Source organism: Sarcophilus harrisii, chromosome 6, assembly GCF_902635505.1.
Source record: "Sarcophilus harrisii chromosome 6, mSarHar1.11, whole genome shotgun sequence".
In the NCBI taxonomy this organism is placed as follows: domain Eukaryota; kingdom Metazoa; phylum Chordata; class Mammalia; order Dasyuromorphia; family Dasyuridae; genus Sarcophilus; species Sarcophilus harrisii.
In genome coordinates, this window is record NC_045431.1 from 149,820,941 (window position 1) to 149,835,397 (window position 14,457).

Consider the following 14,457-nt stretch of genomic DNA (forward strand, 5'->3'; position numbering starts at 1 on the left):
TGGATAGAGGGTAGTACTTGGCTCTCAGGCTAAAGTTTATCTTGATCTGGTCTAGAAAATCAACAAAAAAATAAATCAGGTCTTAATCATAGCATTTTCAGATTTCCAAAGTTGTAAATTTCATCTCATATTGAAAATTTGCAATTGGCTTTTCTCACTTGATAATGGTTCCACATACCCTTGAATTCAGGGAGATAGGTCAATTTCTTTAAAATTGAATTTTCGTTTCTACAAGTTTGCAAGCAGAAAAATCAAAACTGAAAATGTAATAGTATTTGTTAATATTAATTAGTACCATAAGGAGATTTTAGTCTAAAAGAGAATAAAAAGCTTATAAATAAAAAATATAGAAATAAATATCTACGTGTCTGTATAAAAGGTTATGGACTTCCCTTTCTGTGGTGTCAAGGAATTGGAAGCTGAGTGGATGCCCATCAATTGGGGAATGGCTGAATTATGGTATATGAATGTAGATCAGCAGGATGATTTCAGAAAGACCTGAAGAGACTTAACAAGAACTGATGCCAAGGGAAGTAAGTAGAACCAAAAGAATACTATACATGGCAACAAGATTATGTGATGGTAAATGGATGGACTTGGCTCTTTTTAACAAACAGGCGATTCAGGATAATTCCAATAGATCTGTGATTGACAGAACCACTTGCATCCAAAAAGAGGACTATGAGGACTAAATGTGTATCACAAGATAGTTATTTTCACCCCTTTTTGTTATTGTTGCTTAGTTTTTTTCCTTTCTCATTTTTCTTTTTTGATCTGATTTTTCTTGTGCAGCATGATAAATGTGGAAATATGATAAGAAGGGGGGAAAAAAGATATAGGCTTCTTTGAACCAGGAGATAAAATTACTTCCTAGTCATTTCCATATAATCTACACTCTGAACATCTACCTCATATCCTTAGATCTTAGTCTCTGGTCACTGGGACCCTGGACTCTCATAGATGAGCTCTCACCTTATCTTGTCTATAATCAGACTATCCCACTACTTTCTAGTTATTGTCAAATGTCACTCTCATCCTTCCCTTCATATGTGTTTTCTCATTACCCTGTAAGACTGTCTTCATATTTTTAGTGCAGTGCCAGGTATAGAATAAACACAAATGCTTTTTCATTTGTTCATTCCCTCATTACTATGATATCTTAACATTTCATTCCACTTTTTTTTCTTTAAAAAATTTTGTAGTTTTTTTTTTTTTTACTTTATTCTCATTCTATCTCTCTCATCATCAGTTTGTTGCATCATTGAGCTCATGCAATTCCTAAAAAATGGATGTTTTATGACTTCCTATATGGTTCAAGCACCTGCTTTCTTTAACTTGCAAACAATTATGGATTCATTTATGTTTAAGATAATAGTGATGTGATTTTTTCCCTCACCCCTCAGTTGATGTATTCATGAAGGACAAGAATGCAATATTAATAAAAGCTACATAATAAAACTGCATAAGTAGCCTAAGTTCTCATAACTAGTGTAATTGTCTGAGGTCAGATTTGGATTCAGGTCTTCTAGATGTCAGATCTAATCTATCAATTGTGCCATCTAACTAACTCTGTGTTAAATTAATTCTAAAAGATCCATTTATGCCCTCATCCCTTTGTGAGGTACAAATATTTCTCTATTGGGTCAAGAGGAGAATGACTTGGGATTGGTTAAGCAAATGAATTGGCCATGTCTCTGGAAGCTTTAAATAGCTAAAAATCTTGCTGAATTTCAGTTGTTAACACTGGGACTTTTTTTTTTTTCTCCTTTCTCCCTACACTGACCTCTTCTTATCTTTTAAATGGAGCTCTTACCAAACCAGTAGGAGACCCTGCACCCAGTAGATAAAAAGATCCGTACGCCACACCTACAACAGATTCATAGAGACAACCACTTAAGGGAGAAACTATTTTCAGGTGGCTAGTCCTGGCAATTTAAAGTCAAACTGTGGGGAAGAGCAGATCCTCAGGACCTTGAAAAATGACTCTAAAAAGGCTCCATGGTGACAGGAATTGTAAGTTGCCTTTGTCATAAATATATCCTAAACATTTGTCTCCCTGCCATTGTATTCTGTCTGTCCTATTCTTCCTGTTTATATATGATGTAGAAGAGAGATTATTGGGACAATGTTTTGTAATTATTATTCTTGCTATGCCATGGAGTAAATGACTTTCCTAAGACCTAAATCTTATTAGCTGACTGATGATGGGAAGTACTTTGGTGAAGGAAACATGAACCAGAAGCATTTATTAAGCACTTACTATGAGCTAGGTACTGTGCTGAGGAGATAGATAGATAGATGCAAAAAACCAGTCCCATCCTCAGAAAGTTTACTTCTAAAAAGGGAACACTATACATAAAAGGCAATAGTATTAAAATGGTAATGGAATAGGCTCAAGAAAGGATCCAAATAGGGTTATGATAATGAAGTCTAGAAAATCAGAAACCTAGCTCAGAGGTGAATGAAGCATGGCCAACCTTGGCCCATCTCCAGAATGGAGCTTCCTGGAAGGAATTTGCCAGTCATGGTGACAAAATCTGGAGTATCAGAAACATATCCAGATGGAGAAGGAACTATTAAGAATAAGAAATGCAGACCAAAATGTTTTGCTTTGGGGAACCCAATTTGCTAATGCATGTATCACAAAGTCAGAAGTTTGCATGTAAACAAAGTGTCTGTTCCTATGTGTTCCATAAAAGCACTGAGTAAAGAGATACATATATTGAAATCCTAAGTTTGAAACAAAAGCTTCTCATAAAACCTGTCCTCATTAAATGTGAAAGCATTCATGCAAGCAAGCAGGGAAGACTGGATAGCTTTGGGAGCAAAACCATGGAATAGCCTTATTATTTACTTTGTAACTATATAAAGGAGATCTGGTACATGTGCACAATGCTTCATTTGGAGGACACAAGAGAACTTATTTCAGAAAGAATTTTTAAAGAAAATGTCTTTAGTTACTCTGGTATTACACAACAAACAAAGGTTTGAAAATAATATGCTTCAAACCACATTCAGTCTCCTTAGTACTCTCTCTGAATGTAGATGGCATTTTCCATCACAAAGCTATTATAATTGTCTTAAATCATTCCATTGTTGAAAAGAGCCAAATCCATCACAATTGATGATCTCATAAATCTTCTTGTTACTGTGTATAATGTTCTCCTGTTTCTGCTCACTTCATTCAGAATCAGTTTATATAAATCCTTCCAGACTTTTCTAAAATCAGCCTGTTCATCGTTTCTTATAGAACAATAATTTTCCATTACATACATATATATATACCATAACATTCAGCTATTCCTCAACTGATGGGTATCCACTTAATTTCCAGTTCCTTGACAATACAAAAAGGGCTGCTACAAACATTTTTGCACATGTGGGTCGTTTTCCCTCTTTTATGATTTCTTTGAGATATAGACCCAGTAGAAATACTGCTGGATCAAAGGGAATTGACAGTTTTATAGCCCTTTGGGTATCATTCCAAATCACTCTCCAGAAACCATTTCACAACTCCACCAATAATGCATCAGTGTCTCAGTTTTCCCACATCCCCTCTAACATTTGTCATGATCTTTTCTTGTCATATTAGTCAATCTGAGAAGTGTGAAGTGGTACCTCAGAGTTAGTTGTTTTAATTTGCATTTCTCTGATCAATAGTTATTTAGACATTTCTATAGCTTTCACTAGTTTTATTTAGACATTAGACATGACATTTCTTCATCTGAAAATGGTCTGTTCATATCTTTTGATTAACAGTTGGGCAATGACTTATATTCTTAAAATACAATTTTTTTATTTATAATATTTACTTAAGTATTTATTTTTTGGCAAGGCAATTAGGGTTGTGACTTGCCAGGTCATACAGCTAAGAAGTATCTGAAGCTGGATTTAAAACTCAGGTCCTCCTGATTCTGGGGCCAGACCTCTATCCATTTTGCCATCTAGCTATCTCTGCTCTCTCTATATTTTAGACATGAGGGCTTTATCGGAAATATTTGCTGTAAAAAAAAATTGTTTTCCAGCTTTCTACTTCCCTTTTAATCTTAGATATATTGATTTTGTTTGTGCAAAAAGTTTTAAATGTAATTAAAATTATCCATTTTGCATTTCATAATGTTCTCTAGTTCTTCTTGGGCCATAAATTCCTCCCTTTTCCACAGATCTGACAGACTATCCCTTGCTCTACTAATTTGCTTATAGTATCACCTTTTATGTCCAAATCATGAACCCATTTTGATCTTATCTTCATATAGAGTGTAAAGTGTTGGTCAGTACCTAGTTTCTGCCATACTATTTGTGACTTGGAAAAGTGGATGTTCCTGAGGACAGTTAGTAATCAACTTCAATTGTTTAACAAGTAATCAGAGAATGAATATTACAATGAGGAATACAACAATGAAATGAGAATTACCTATTCTAATGAATTTTGGTTATGTAATTTACTTCTAAATTGCCCAGCTTTGGTCAATCTAAACAAATAATTTTTCTCTCACCCAAAGCTGAGTAAAAAGAGATGGGCTTTCAAGGGAAAATCAGGAACTATATGAGCAAAACTACAAAACTTTCCACAAAAATAAAGTCAGATCTAACCAATTGGAAAAATATTAAGTGCTCTTGGATAGGTCGAGCAAATATAATAAAGATGACAATATTACCTAAACTACTCTATTTAGTGCTATACCAATCAAACTCCCAAAAAACTATTTTAATGACCTTGAAAAAAAATAACAAAATTCATCTGGAAGAACAAAAGGTCAAGACTTTCAAGGGAACTAATGAAAAAAAAATCAAATGAAGGTGACCTAGCTATACCAGATCTAAAACTATATTATAAAGCAGCAGTCACCAAAACCATTTGTTATTGACTAAGAAATAGACTAGTTGATCAGTGGAAAAGGTTAGGTTCACAGGACAAAATAGTCAGTAATTTTAATAATCTAGTGTTTGACAAACCCAAAGACCCCAGTTTTTGGGATAAGAATTCACTGTTTGATTAAAAACTTCTGGGAAAATTGGAAATTAGTATGGCAGAAACTAGGCATTGACGCACACTTAACACCATACACTAAGATAAGATCAAAATGAGTTCATGATCTAGGCATAAAGAATGAGATTATAAATAAATTAGAAGAACATAGCATAGTTTACCTCTCAAACCTGTGGAGGAGGAAAGAATTTGTGACCAAAGAAGAACTAGAGATCATTATTGATTACAAAATAGAAAATTTTGATTATATCAAATTAAAAAGCTTTTGCATAAACAAAACTAATGCAGACAAGATTAGAAGGGAAGCAATAAACTGGGAAAACATTTTTACAGTCAAAGGTTCTGATAAAGGCCAAAATATATAGAGAATTGACTCTAATTTATAAGATATCAAGCCATTCTCCAATTGATAAATGATCAAAGGATATGAATAGACAATTTTCAGATGAAAAAATTGAAACTAATTCTAGCCATATGAAAAGATGCTCCAAATCATTATAATCACAGAATGCAAATTAAGACAACTCTAAGATACCACTACACACCTGTCAGATTGGCTAGGATGACAAGAAAAGATAATGCTAAATGTTGGAAGGGATGTAGGAAAACTGGAACACTGATGCATTGTTGGTAGAATTGTGAATGCATCCAACCATTCTGGAGAGCAATTTGGAACTATGCTCAAAAAGTTATCAAACTGTACATACTCTTTGATCCAGCAGTGTTACTACTGGGCTTATATCCCAAAGAGATCTTAAAGAAGGGAAAAGGACCTGTATGTGCCAAAATGTTTATGACAGCCCTTTTTGTAGTGGCTAGAAACTGGAAACTGAGTGGATGCCCATTAATTGGAGAATGGCTGAATAAGTCATTCTATATGAATGTTATGGAATATTATTGTTCTGTAAGAAATGACCAGCAGGATGATTTCAGACTTACATGAACTGAGTGAGATGAGCAGACCCAGAAGATCATTACACACTTCAACAACAATACTATATGATGATCAATTCTGATGGACATGGCTCTCTCTTCAACAATGAGATGAATCAAATCAGTTCAATTTGTTCAATAATGAAGAGAACCAGCTACATCCAGCAAAAGAACTATGGGAAATGAATGTGAACCACAACATAGCATTTCCATTCCTTCTGTTTTTGTTTACTTGCATTTTTGTTTTCCTTCTCAGGTTATTTTTACCTTATTTCTAAGTTTGATTTTTCTTGTGCAACAAAATAACTGTATGGATATGTATACATATGTTGTATTTAACATATACTTTAGCATATTTCACATGTATTGGTCTACCTGCCATCTGGGGAGGAGGTGGGGGAAGGAGGGAAAAGTTGGAACAGAAGGTTTTGCAAGGGTCAATGCTGAAAAATTACCCATGCATAGATCTTGTAAATAAAAAGTTGTAATAAAAAAAGAGAGAGATAGGTTTTCCTACCTGGAAAGATTGTTAAGAATGTTAATGCAATCTCATTATCAGCAATGTCCTTCAAAGACTGGACAACTTACAAGCTTCAGAAAAAGTCCTAGTATTAATTCAATAATTGATTATTAATATACAGGAGAAATAATATTGGGGGTTAGAGAGAGAGCTTACAAACAACAAATCAACAAGATATATACAGGAGAAATTGATATTAAGGGGATATTAGAGAGAAGGATCTAACATTAAAGGAGGCAGGGAAAGGCTTCTTGTAGAAGTTCTAAGTTTAGCTGAGACTTGAAGGAAGCTAATTAAATTTGTAGGCAGAGAGAGAAGAGAGAATTTCAGGCACAGGAGACAGTAACAATGTCTAGAGCTGGGAATTTCAGGGTTTTGTGAAAGGAATAACAGGGAGTTCAAGCGTCACTGGATCATGGAGTATATGAATCAGGATAAGGTATAAAAAGGTTGGAAAGATAGAGGTGGGCAAGGTCATGAAATTCAAACACAAGATGATCCTTAAGGTAAGAGAAAACCCCTGGAGTTTATTGAATAACAAGGTGACATGATGAAATCTGTACTTTATCAGTGCTATCTGAGTAAGGAAGAATTGGGCGTGAAGAGATTTGTGGCAGGATGTGCAGGCTCTCCCTTTAATCCAGACAGGAGATAAGGAAGACCAGGGAGATAGCACTGTCAGAAGAAAGAGGCACAGGCTTCTCTCAGTATCCCCAGTACGAATATATTTTTGTGTGTGTTGCTGTCTCCCCAAAGACTAAGCTTCTTCAGGACAAGGACTGATTTTACCGTTTTATTGTTATTTTTGGTTAAATTCCTCAGTGACCGACACAAATCAGGTGTTTTATAGGATTTATAGGTACAGCTCTCACAGGAAATAGCTTACCTCCTGTTGTTTATCCTCTTCTGTGGGCGCCGTGTGATGCTGCTGGGCTGCCCCCCCCCCCCCCCCCACACACACAATACATACGGGCATATTGATAGGTTGGGTATAGAGATGGCTGCATATCTCTATATCTAGTAGCACAAACATGCACGTATATATATATATATATATATACATATAATGTATTATATAATGTATATATATGCAAATAATGTATATAATATATATATTATATAATGTATACATGCATATAATATATATTATATAATGTATATGTATATATGCATATAATGTATATAATATATATATTATAATGTATGTGTATATATGCAAATAATGTATATAATATATATTATATAATGTATATGTATATATGCATATAATGCATATAATATATATTATAATGTATATGTATATGTATATATGCATATAATATATATATAAAATGGGCGAGGTGGACTGGCCAGCCGCGAAGGTCTCTTTCACCTCTATATCCACGATCCCGGTCCAGCTCTGCAGAGAAAGCTGTTAGGACCTACCCCGTACCTCGAATTGCTCGATTATATAACCCAGGGAGAGGGAACAGCCGAGTCACCAAAGGAACTACATTTCCCAGGGCGCTTTCCGCTCCGGCCGGCCCGCTTGCGCATGTGCAATGAGAGCACAGGGGCGGAGTTGCCGGGGCGCGCGCGCTGAAAGCGCGTGTCCCCCAGCCGTAGCTCCCCCGGCTGGCGTCTGCCTGCTTGAGCGCAGACTTTCCAGAATTGCGCGCTGGGATCGTCTGCCCCAGGAGGAGAGAGGGAGCTGGGGAATCGGCGCCGCCTCCGGTGGAAGAGCGCTGGAACCGGGGAGGAGGAGGGGGGTGGACGCAATTCAGAGAAAGCTAGGTAACGAGGCCTCCAGTCTGATCCGATTCCCCTGCCCTCCTCCCCCTCGGCCATTGTCCGCCGAGTGCTCCCCCCTCCATCTGCGCCTGCGGGCAGAACCCCTGCTCCCTGTGGCTTCGGGGAAGGGAGCGTGACAGCCTCGGGTGGGCGCTCTGCCTCCCGCCCCCTCCCTCTCCCGCGCCGTCTCGCCGCCTCGAGCCGGGTGAGAGCGGGGACGGGATGGGCGCCTCGGAGGCCGAACTCCAAGGTCCATCCGGCGTCCGCAGAATCGGAAACGCGAGTCGGTGCGTGAGGACTTACGGAAGGGGAGTGGGCGAGCAAAGAGCGTCCCGGAGCTCGGGGCCAGCAGCCCGCGGCCTCGGGTGGCTGTGGAGGCCGGCTTTCCTTCGCCACCTGGAGCGAGGCGGTGGGGGGGGGGGGGGAAGTCAGTGGCGCTGGGCTTCCGGGGGGGGCATAACGCGCACAGCCAGCGGGCTGGCGCGTCGTGTCTCCGGAGGGCTGAGAGGGGCCCGGGCCCAGGGGCAAGGTGAAGCGGACCAGGAGACGGGGCTCGCTATGCTGAGCGGAGAGTTTGATAACTGATGCTACAACTGACGGGGAATGACCGGGGCAACTGGGGCCCAGGAGCACGGGGGAAACCTGGAGGCTCCTGCAATAGTGACCATTGAAACGGTAGCGCCCGCATCGCCATGCTGGGGGTGTCCGAGGGACAGTGAATAGACCACGAGAGCAGGAGGCAGCCTTGCAAACGTTTCCTGACTGTGATTCTGGGCAAGTCACTTAAGTTTTCTGTGCCCTCAGTTTCCTCATCTGTAAAATGGGGTGGAACAGGAAATAACGAACCTAAAGGGGATTCCAGTCAAATCCTGAAAATAATTAAACTCAACAACCAGAGATGATGTGAAAGTAGAACCTGGATTAACGTCAGTTTAGATGCGGGGTGGGGGTGGGATTGAGAAAAAGGATGACATCTGCTTTCAAACCTGGGTGATTTGGAAGGATTGCGTTGTCTTGGTAACAGGTTAGGAAGAGAAGGTTTGGGGGGAAAAGATTCAGTTTTGGACATACATGAATAGGCATCCAATTCAAATGTCCTGTAGGCAGCTGGAGATGTGATGAAATCGGAGGTCAGGAGTGTTTAATGCTGCATAAATGGATGTCAGAAACATCTGCATAGAGATAATAATTGGAATCCGTGTGTTTGTATAATGTTATAGCTGACATTTATATGGCGCTTTATTATTTGCAAAGAGCTTTACCATATTTTGATCCTCATTATAATCTTGCAGTACAAATACTTTTAAGCCTCCATGTAGTCAAATTTGCATCGCATGCCCCTCTGCTTGAAACATTGCTGTAAACCATAAATCTCTAATTTATCAGATTTTGCTAATGTTTTCCTCTCAAAAAAAAAAAGTTACCTTGAATTTGTTTTGTGCACAATTAATTGTATGTGCACATAGCTTTTCTGATAAAGGAGTTCTTATCCCCTTTTTTGTGTTATGGATTCCTTTGGCAGTCTGAAGCCTATGAATGTTTTAAAATGCACAAAATACATAATATTACGTTATGAAAGCAATTATAATGAAGCACAGATAAAATGTTTTTTAAACTACTCTTCAAGTCCTAAACCCATTATAAAATGTAGGTTTTCAGTACTTAACAACCAGAACACATTTATTTATGTTTCCTAACAGTGGTTTTATGGCTTTATTAGAATGAAGTCTTTCCTGTCTCCCAATATTTTGCTTGTCAGTTAAATTAGGAGTGTTTTTTTTCTCTACTATTTTTTTAGCTTCTCAATCTTTGTGGCAGTTTTTATGTAGTTTATACAGTTCTTAATTGAATGCCTTTTAATAAAATACTTAACCATTCTTATTAACCTATCTTGTAAGAAAATTCTTTGAAAAGTTTAGCAGAGAATTTTATCTGCTAAAAGAACGTTTTCATTGTTTTACTCTCATTTATGATGACATGTTCAACATTTGCCAGTTTGCTGGTAATCGATACTTTTCCCTCTCTTTCCAATCCTTGGCCAAGGTATAACCAACATTGGGCCAAGGTGACTTCTTGACTATCTCTGTAGATGAAAGGTCATTCTTTTCTTTCTACTTTATGATGTAAATTTAGTTGGTCAAAGAATCTAGTAGTAATAGCTCACTTTTAGCCAGAATTTTACAGTTTATACAATACATGTCTTGAGAGAAAAATGGTTCCATTCACAGGGGAATTTATGAGAAAGTCATTTGGCTAATAAATAATGTAATATTAGAAGCTTACAGAAGTCATTACTATGACACTTAAGTACAATCCTTATAAGAATATGAATTTGAGCTTTTTAAAAGTTATTCCGAGACTTCTATGTTAAAGGAAAATCAGATGTAAGTTTATTATGGTTTGGTTTTTTTTTTTTGTATTTGGTTATAGAAGAGTCATTTATTTTGAAGATGAACACTTCGTTTTAGAGGTTTATGTACACATTTCTGTATATAATATTTAAATTTGATTTTATTTCTGCTATGTTAAAGTATGTTTTCTTAAATTTAGTTTTTTGTATTAACATGTTGAAATGAATCAAGAAGTGAAAGTTTTTTTAATAGTGAGGTGATTGGGGTTAAGTGACTTGCCCAGAATCACACAGCTAGTAAGCTTTAAGAGTCAGAAAGATAGGTTTGAACTTAGGTCCTTCTGACTTCAGAACTGGTGTTATACCTACTGCATTATTTATCTGCCCCAATCCCTTATTTTTTATGCACACTGGATAGCTTCTAATACAGTTAAAGTTGAAGATACATTGAGTTCTGCTCAAAGGGATTTTGTCTTCCTTTCTAGGGACTGTGTTTTCTAAAAGAAAACTCTTAATAGTTTATTTTCCAGTGGATTTAAGTAGCTTATGTTAATGTGAAAAACCTGATTTTTTTTCCCCTCAAGAAATGTATTTGTAGTTACTATGTTATCACAGTTCTAATGACTTTGTAATTCACATGAGTCAGACCTGTTCTAATAATAACAGAATTGGAAGGACCATAGTAAAGTTCTCCATTTCATTGCCCTTTCTTGGGATGGTTATTTACATGAATAACAGTGCATTTACTTTCTGCTTTCTTACTGGTATTGAAATGTTACATTTTAGGATGTAACATTTATAACCTAATGATAACATTTATGTTTATACAGGACCATAACAAGACTGATCCAGCATTAGCTATTTTCTCATTGTTTTCTAAGGATGCTACATCTGGGAAATACAATAATGAAGAACAAACAGGGTTCCCTTTTTCATAATGGAAGCTTTACATTATATACTTCTACAAGAAAAGGAACATTCCCCTTCTCTGTAATATGCAATATGGAAACATCTAGTAAATGTTAAACTAGTTGATAATTATATAGTTTTCAGTATTGTTTTTAAATCGAAAACAGGACAATCTTTTTTTTTTTTTTTTTGGGTGCTGAGGCAATTGAGGTTAAGTGTATGAGACCAGATTTGAACTCCGGTGCTGGTACTCTATGCACTGCACCATCTAGCTGCCCCAGACCAATATCTTCAAGAAATAAGAACTTCATTATGTGAATTAAGTTTTTTTATAGTATAGTTGATAAATTAGAGGTTTTTTTAATATAATTGGAATGGAGAATTTTAGACTTAATATCAACAAAGTTTCAGCTTTTATCACTGTAATATGAATTATTATTTCAAACTGATCTATTTCTTTGGAAATAAGTTGCTAGGATATAGAGCTGGATGGTTTAAGATCAATTTTAATTTCTAGATCAGTTACTGCTAGTATCTACAATGCCAAGGGAAGATTTAATGGGTAGATATCTCCAATTACAATGTTATGAATGAGTTTGGGCAACAACATTGAAGAATATGTGTTGGGCATGACATAGAAATCGGCAAACATTGCCACCTAAAATTGAATACTAGTCTTTAATTTCTACATTAGGCACTTAAGACAGTCACCTTCTTACCTTAGAAGATCCTTTCACCCTCATTAATTGCTCAGTTCTTCATGGAAACTACATTTTAAGAAAGGTTCTGTGCCAGCCAGGCCTGGTCTCTGCTCCTGACTTTGTGGACTTTTCTTCATCATGTTTCAGCAGCTTTCTCATCCTGGAAAATACCTCATCCTTTGCCACCCAGAAGCAGCTTGTCCATTCTGGAAGATTCTTTTGACCCCATGGTTGCTACTTCTCCATTGGTGAGTTCCCTTTAGAACCTCCAATTGAAGAAGTGCCAAGGCCAGCCACATTCACTCCTTTATTCATCTTTCCTCTCCACTCTTGAGTCTTCAGATTTTTTTATCCATATTCCTGTGTGTGGATACTTCCCCACTGCCAGCCCCTTTTCAGCACTCTTTTATGTGGTTTTTTTCTCCTGGGGCCTTACTTTGTTTTTGTCTTCTCAGTATATTAGTATAGTGCCTGTTAGGTTGTAAGCACTTAATAAATGTTGATTTCGTTTTAGATATCAGTTTGACTAAGCTCTATTTGAGAAAAGGAAATTCTTATAAAGCAAATTTTCAGTAATATATGATTTTTATTATGTAGCTCTCTTAATTTTCCAGTTGAGAACAGCTATGAAAAGTATTTGTGAATAATTTATTTTCTGCAATTGACTTTGCAACTGACCAAGTGAAAAAATTATAATGCTTTTCAGTATCTCAGTAATTTTGAACCTATTCTTTTTTCACATGCTTTTTTGTTAAATATTATTATTTAAAATTTAACAACCCTCTTTTTTTACCTTTGCTTTGTTTTTATTGAGAGTTTACAGGAATTCAAGAATTGAGCTAAAATTGGGAGGTAAGCATAGCAGACATTCTTCAAGGTTAATACAGCTAATAATTTCTTTCCAGCATAATGTGAAAGAAATACTCGGTGCGCTGTTTTTGTTTTTATCTTCTAGCTCTAAACATCTCATTTTAGAGAACAAGAAGAATCCAAAGAGAAAAAGATCCATTTTGTCTCTGAAAATTTCTCTGGCCCCAGGCATTTTTCATAATTTAATGTTCTCAAAGAAAGGGCAGAATTCCATAATGAAACACATACCTAGGAAGTTCATCTACCTCACTGCCTCCATAATCATTTTAAATGGTTCAAGTTACTCTTAAGATTTCCAGTCCAGCCCTTTTATCTTTTAGATGAAGAAACCAAAGCTCAAAGATGGTAACTTTGCCTAAGTTTACCTAAGAGGCCTCAAACTTCTGAGATCCTCTGTTGTTACTCCTCTACATTACCTCCTATATGATGGCCATACAGAGTATATGCCATTTTTTAATACATAGGTATAAAAAATATCTGTGAAGTGCTTATTAATGCTTCCTTGACCAGGCACTGTTAGATGTTAGCATTCAAATACAAGCAAATGAAAACTTCTTTTTGAAAGTATCGATTAGTAATAGGAGTAGAAAAAGGAATTGAACCTGTGTTTTCATTTATATAAAGAACTCTTCACTGAAGAAACTCCCTTTACCACCACCTTTATGCAACTTACATTCCTTTTTTTCTTAATATTTTATTTTCCCAAATTCATGTAAATTTAATTTTTAACATTCATTTCTATAAGATTTTGTGTTCCAAATTTTTTTCTCCCTTCTCCCCTACCACCCCATTCCTAAAATAGCAAGTAATCTGCTATAGGTAAAACCTGTACAGTCCTTTGTCATGTGCAAGAAAAAAGCGGACCAAAGAGAAATAACCACAAGAAAGAAAAAAGTAAATTAAACGCCCCAAAAGATGAAAATACTATGCTTCAGTCCACATTCAGTCTCCATAGTTCTCTCTCTCTCAATGCATATGGCATTTTCCATCCTAAACCTATTGGAATTTTCCTGGATCACTGCATTTATGCAATTTACATTCTTGCTTAGAACTTTGAAAAGTTAAGTGACCAACGTTAGATAATCAGTATTTGTCAGAAATTGGACTTCAACTCCGGTTTTCTGGCTTTAAAATTGGCTCTGTACAACCATCAATGACTGGAGGGTTAATACATTAGAATGGAAAGAAAAGGACTTAAGAGGCAGAAAAACTTGGTTTGAAATGCTGCCTTTGATAGTGTGGGTGTGTCTGCCAGTTTTCTTATCAGTCAGATGGAGGTTTTACCAGTCCTATTTAACATAGAGTAATTATGAAGATCAAGTGAATAAATCTTTGTGAAACTACAATGTGTTTTAAAAAGATAGCTATTGCTAATTAATATCACGTCATCACCACTGTCTCTTGTGGGCTTTTA

At 36.6% G+C, this 14,457-nt stretch overlaps 1 protein-coding gene across 3 annotated transcripts in view; it reads left to right on the forward strand.

The window, feature by feature from the left end:
- Positions 1-1,802: 1,802 nt before the first annotated feature.
- KLHL8 (kelch like family member 8) overlaps positions 1,803-14,457 on the forward strand; it is a 48,367-nt gene continuing 35,712 nt past the window's right edge. Inside the window, exon 1 of one of the 3 annotated variants that reach the window (XM_031943170.1) lies at positions 1,803-2,013. The gene's annotated coding sequence lies outside the window, so the exon portion shown is untranslated. Of the gene's footprint in view, positions 2,014-8,078; positions 8,217-8,287; positions 8,501-14,457 lie in introns of those variants that run through there. The other 2 variants (XM_003772961.4, XM_031943171.1) reach the window with 2 other exon arrangements.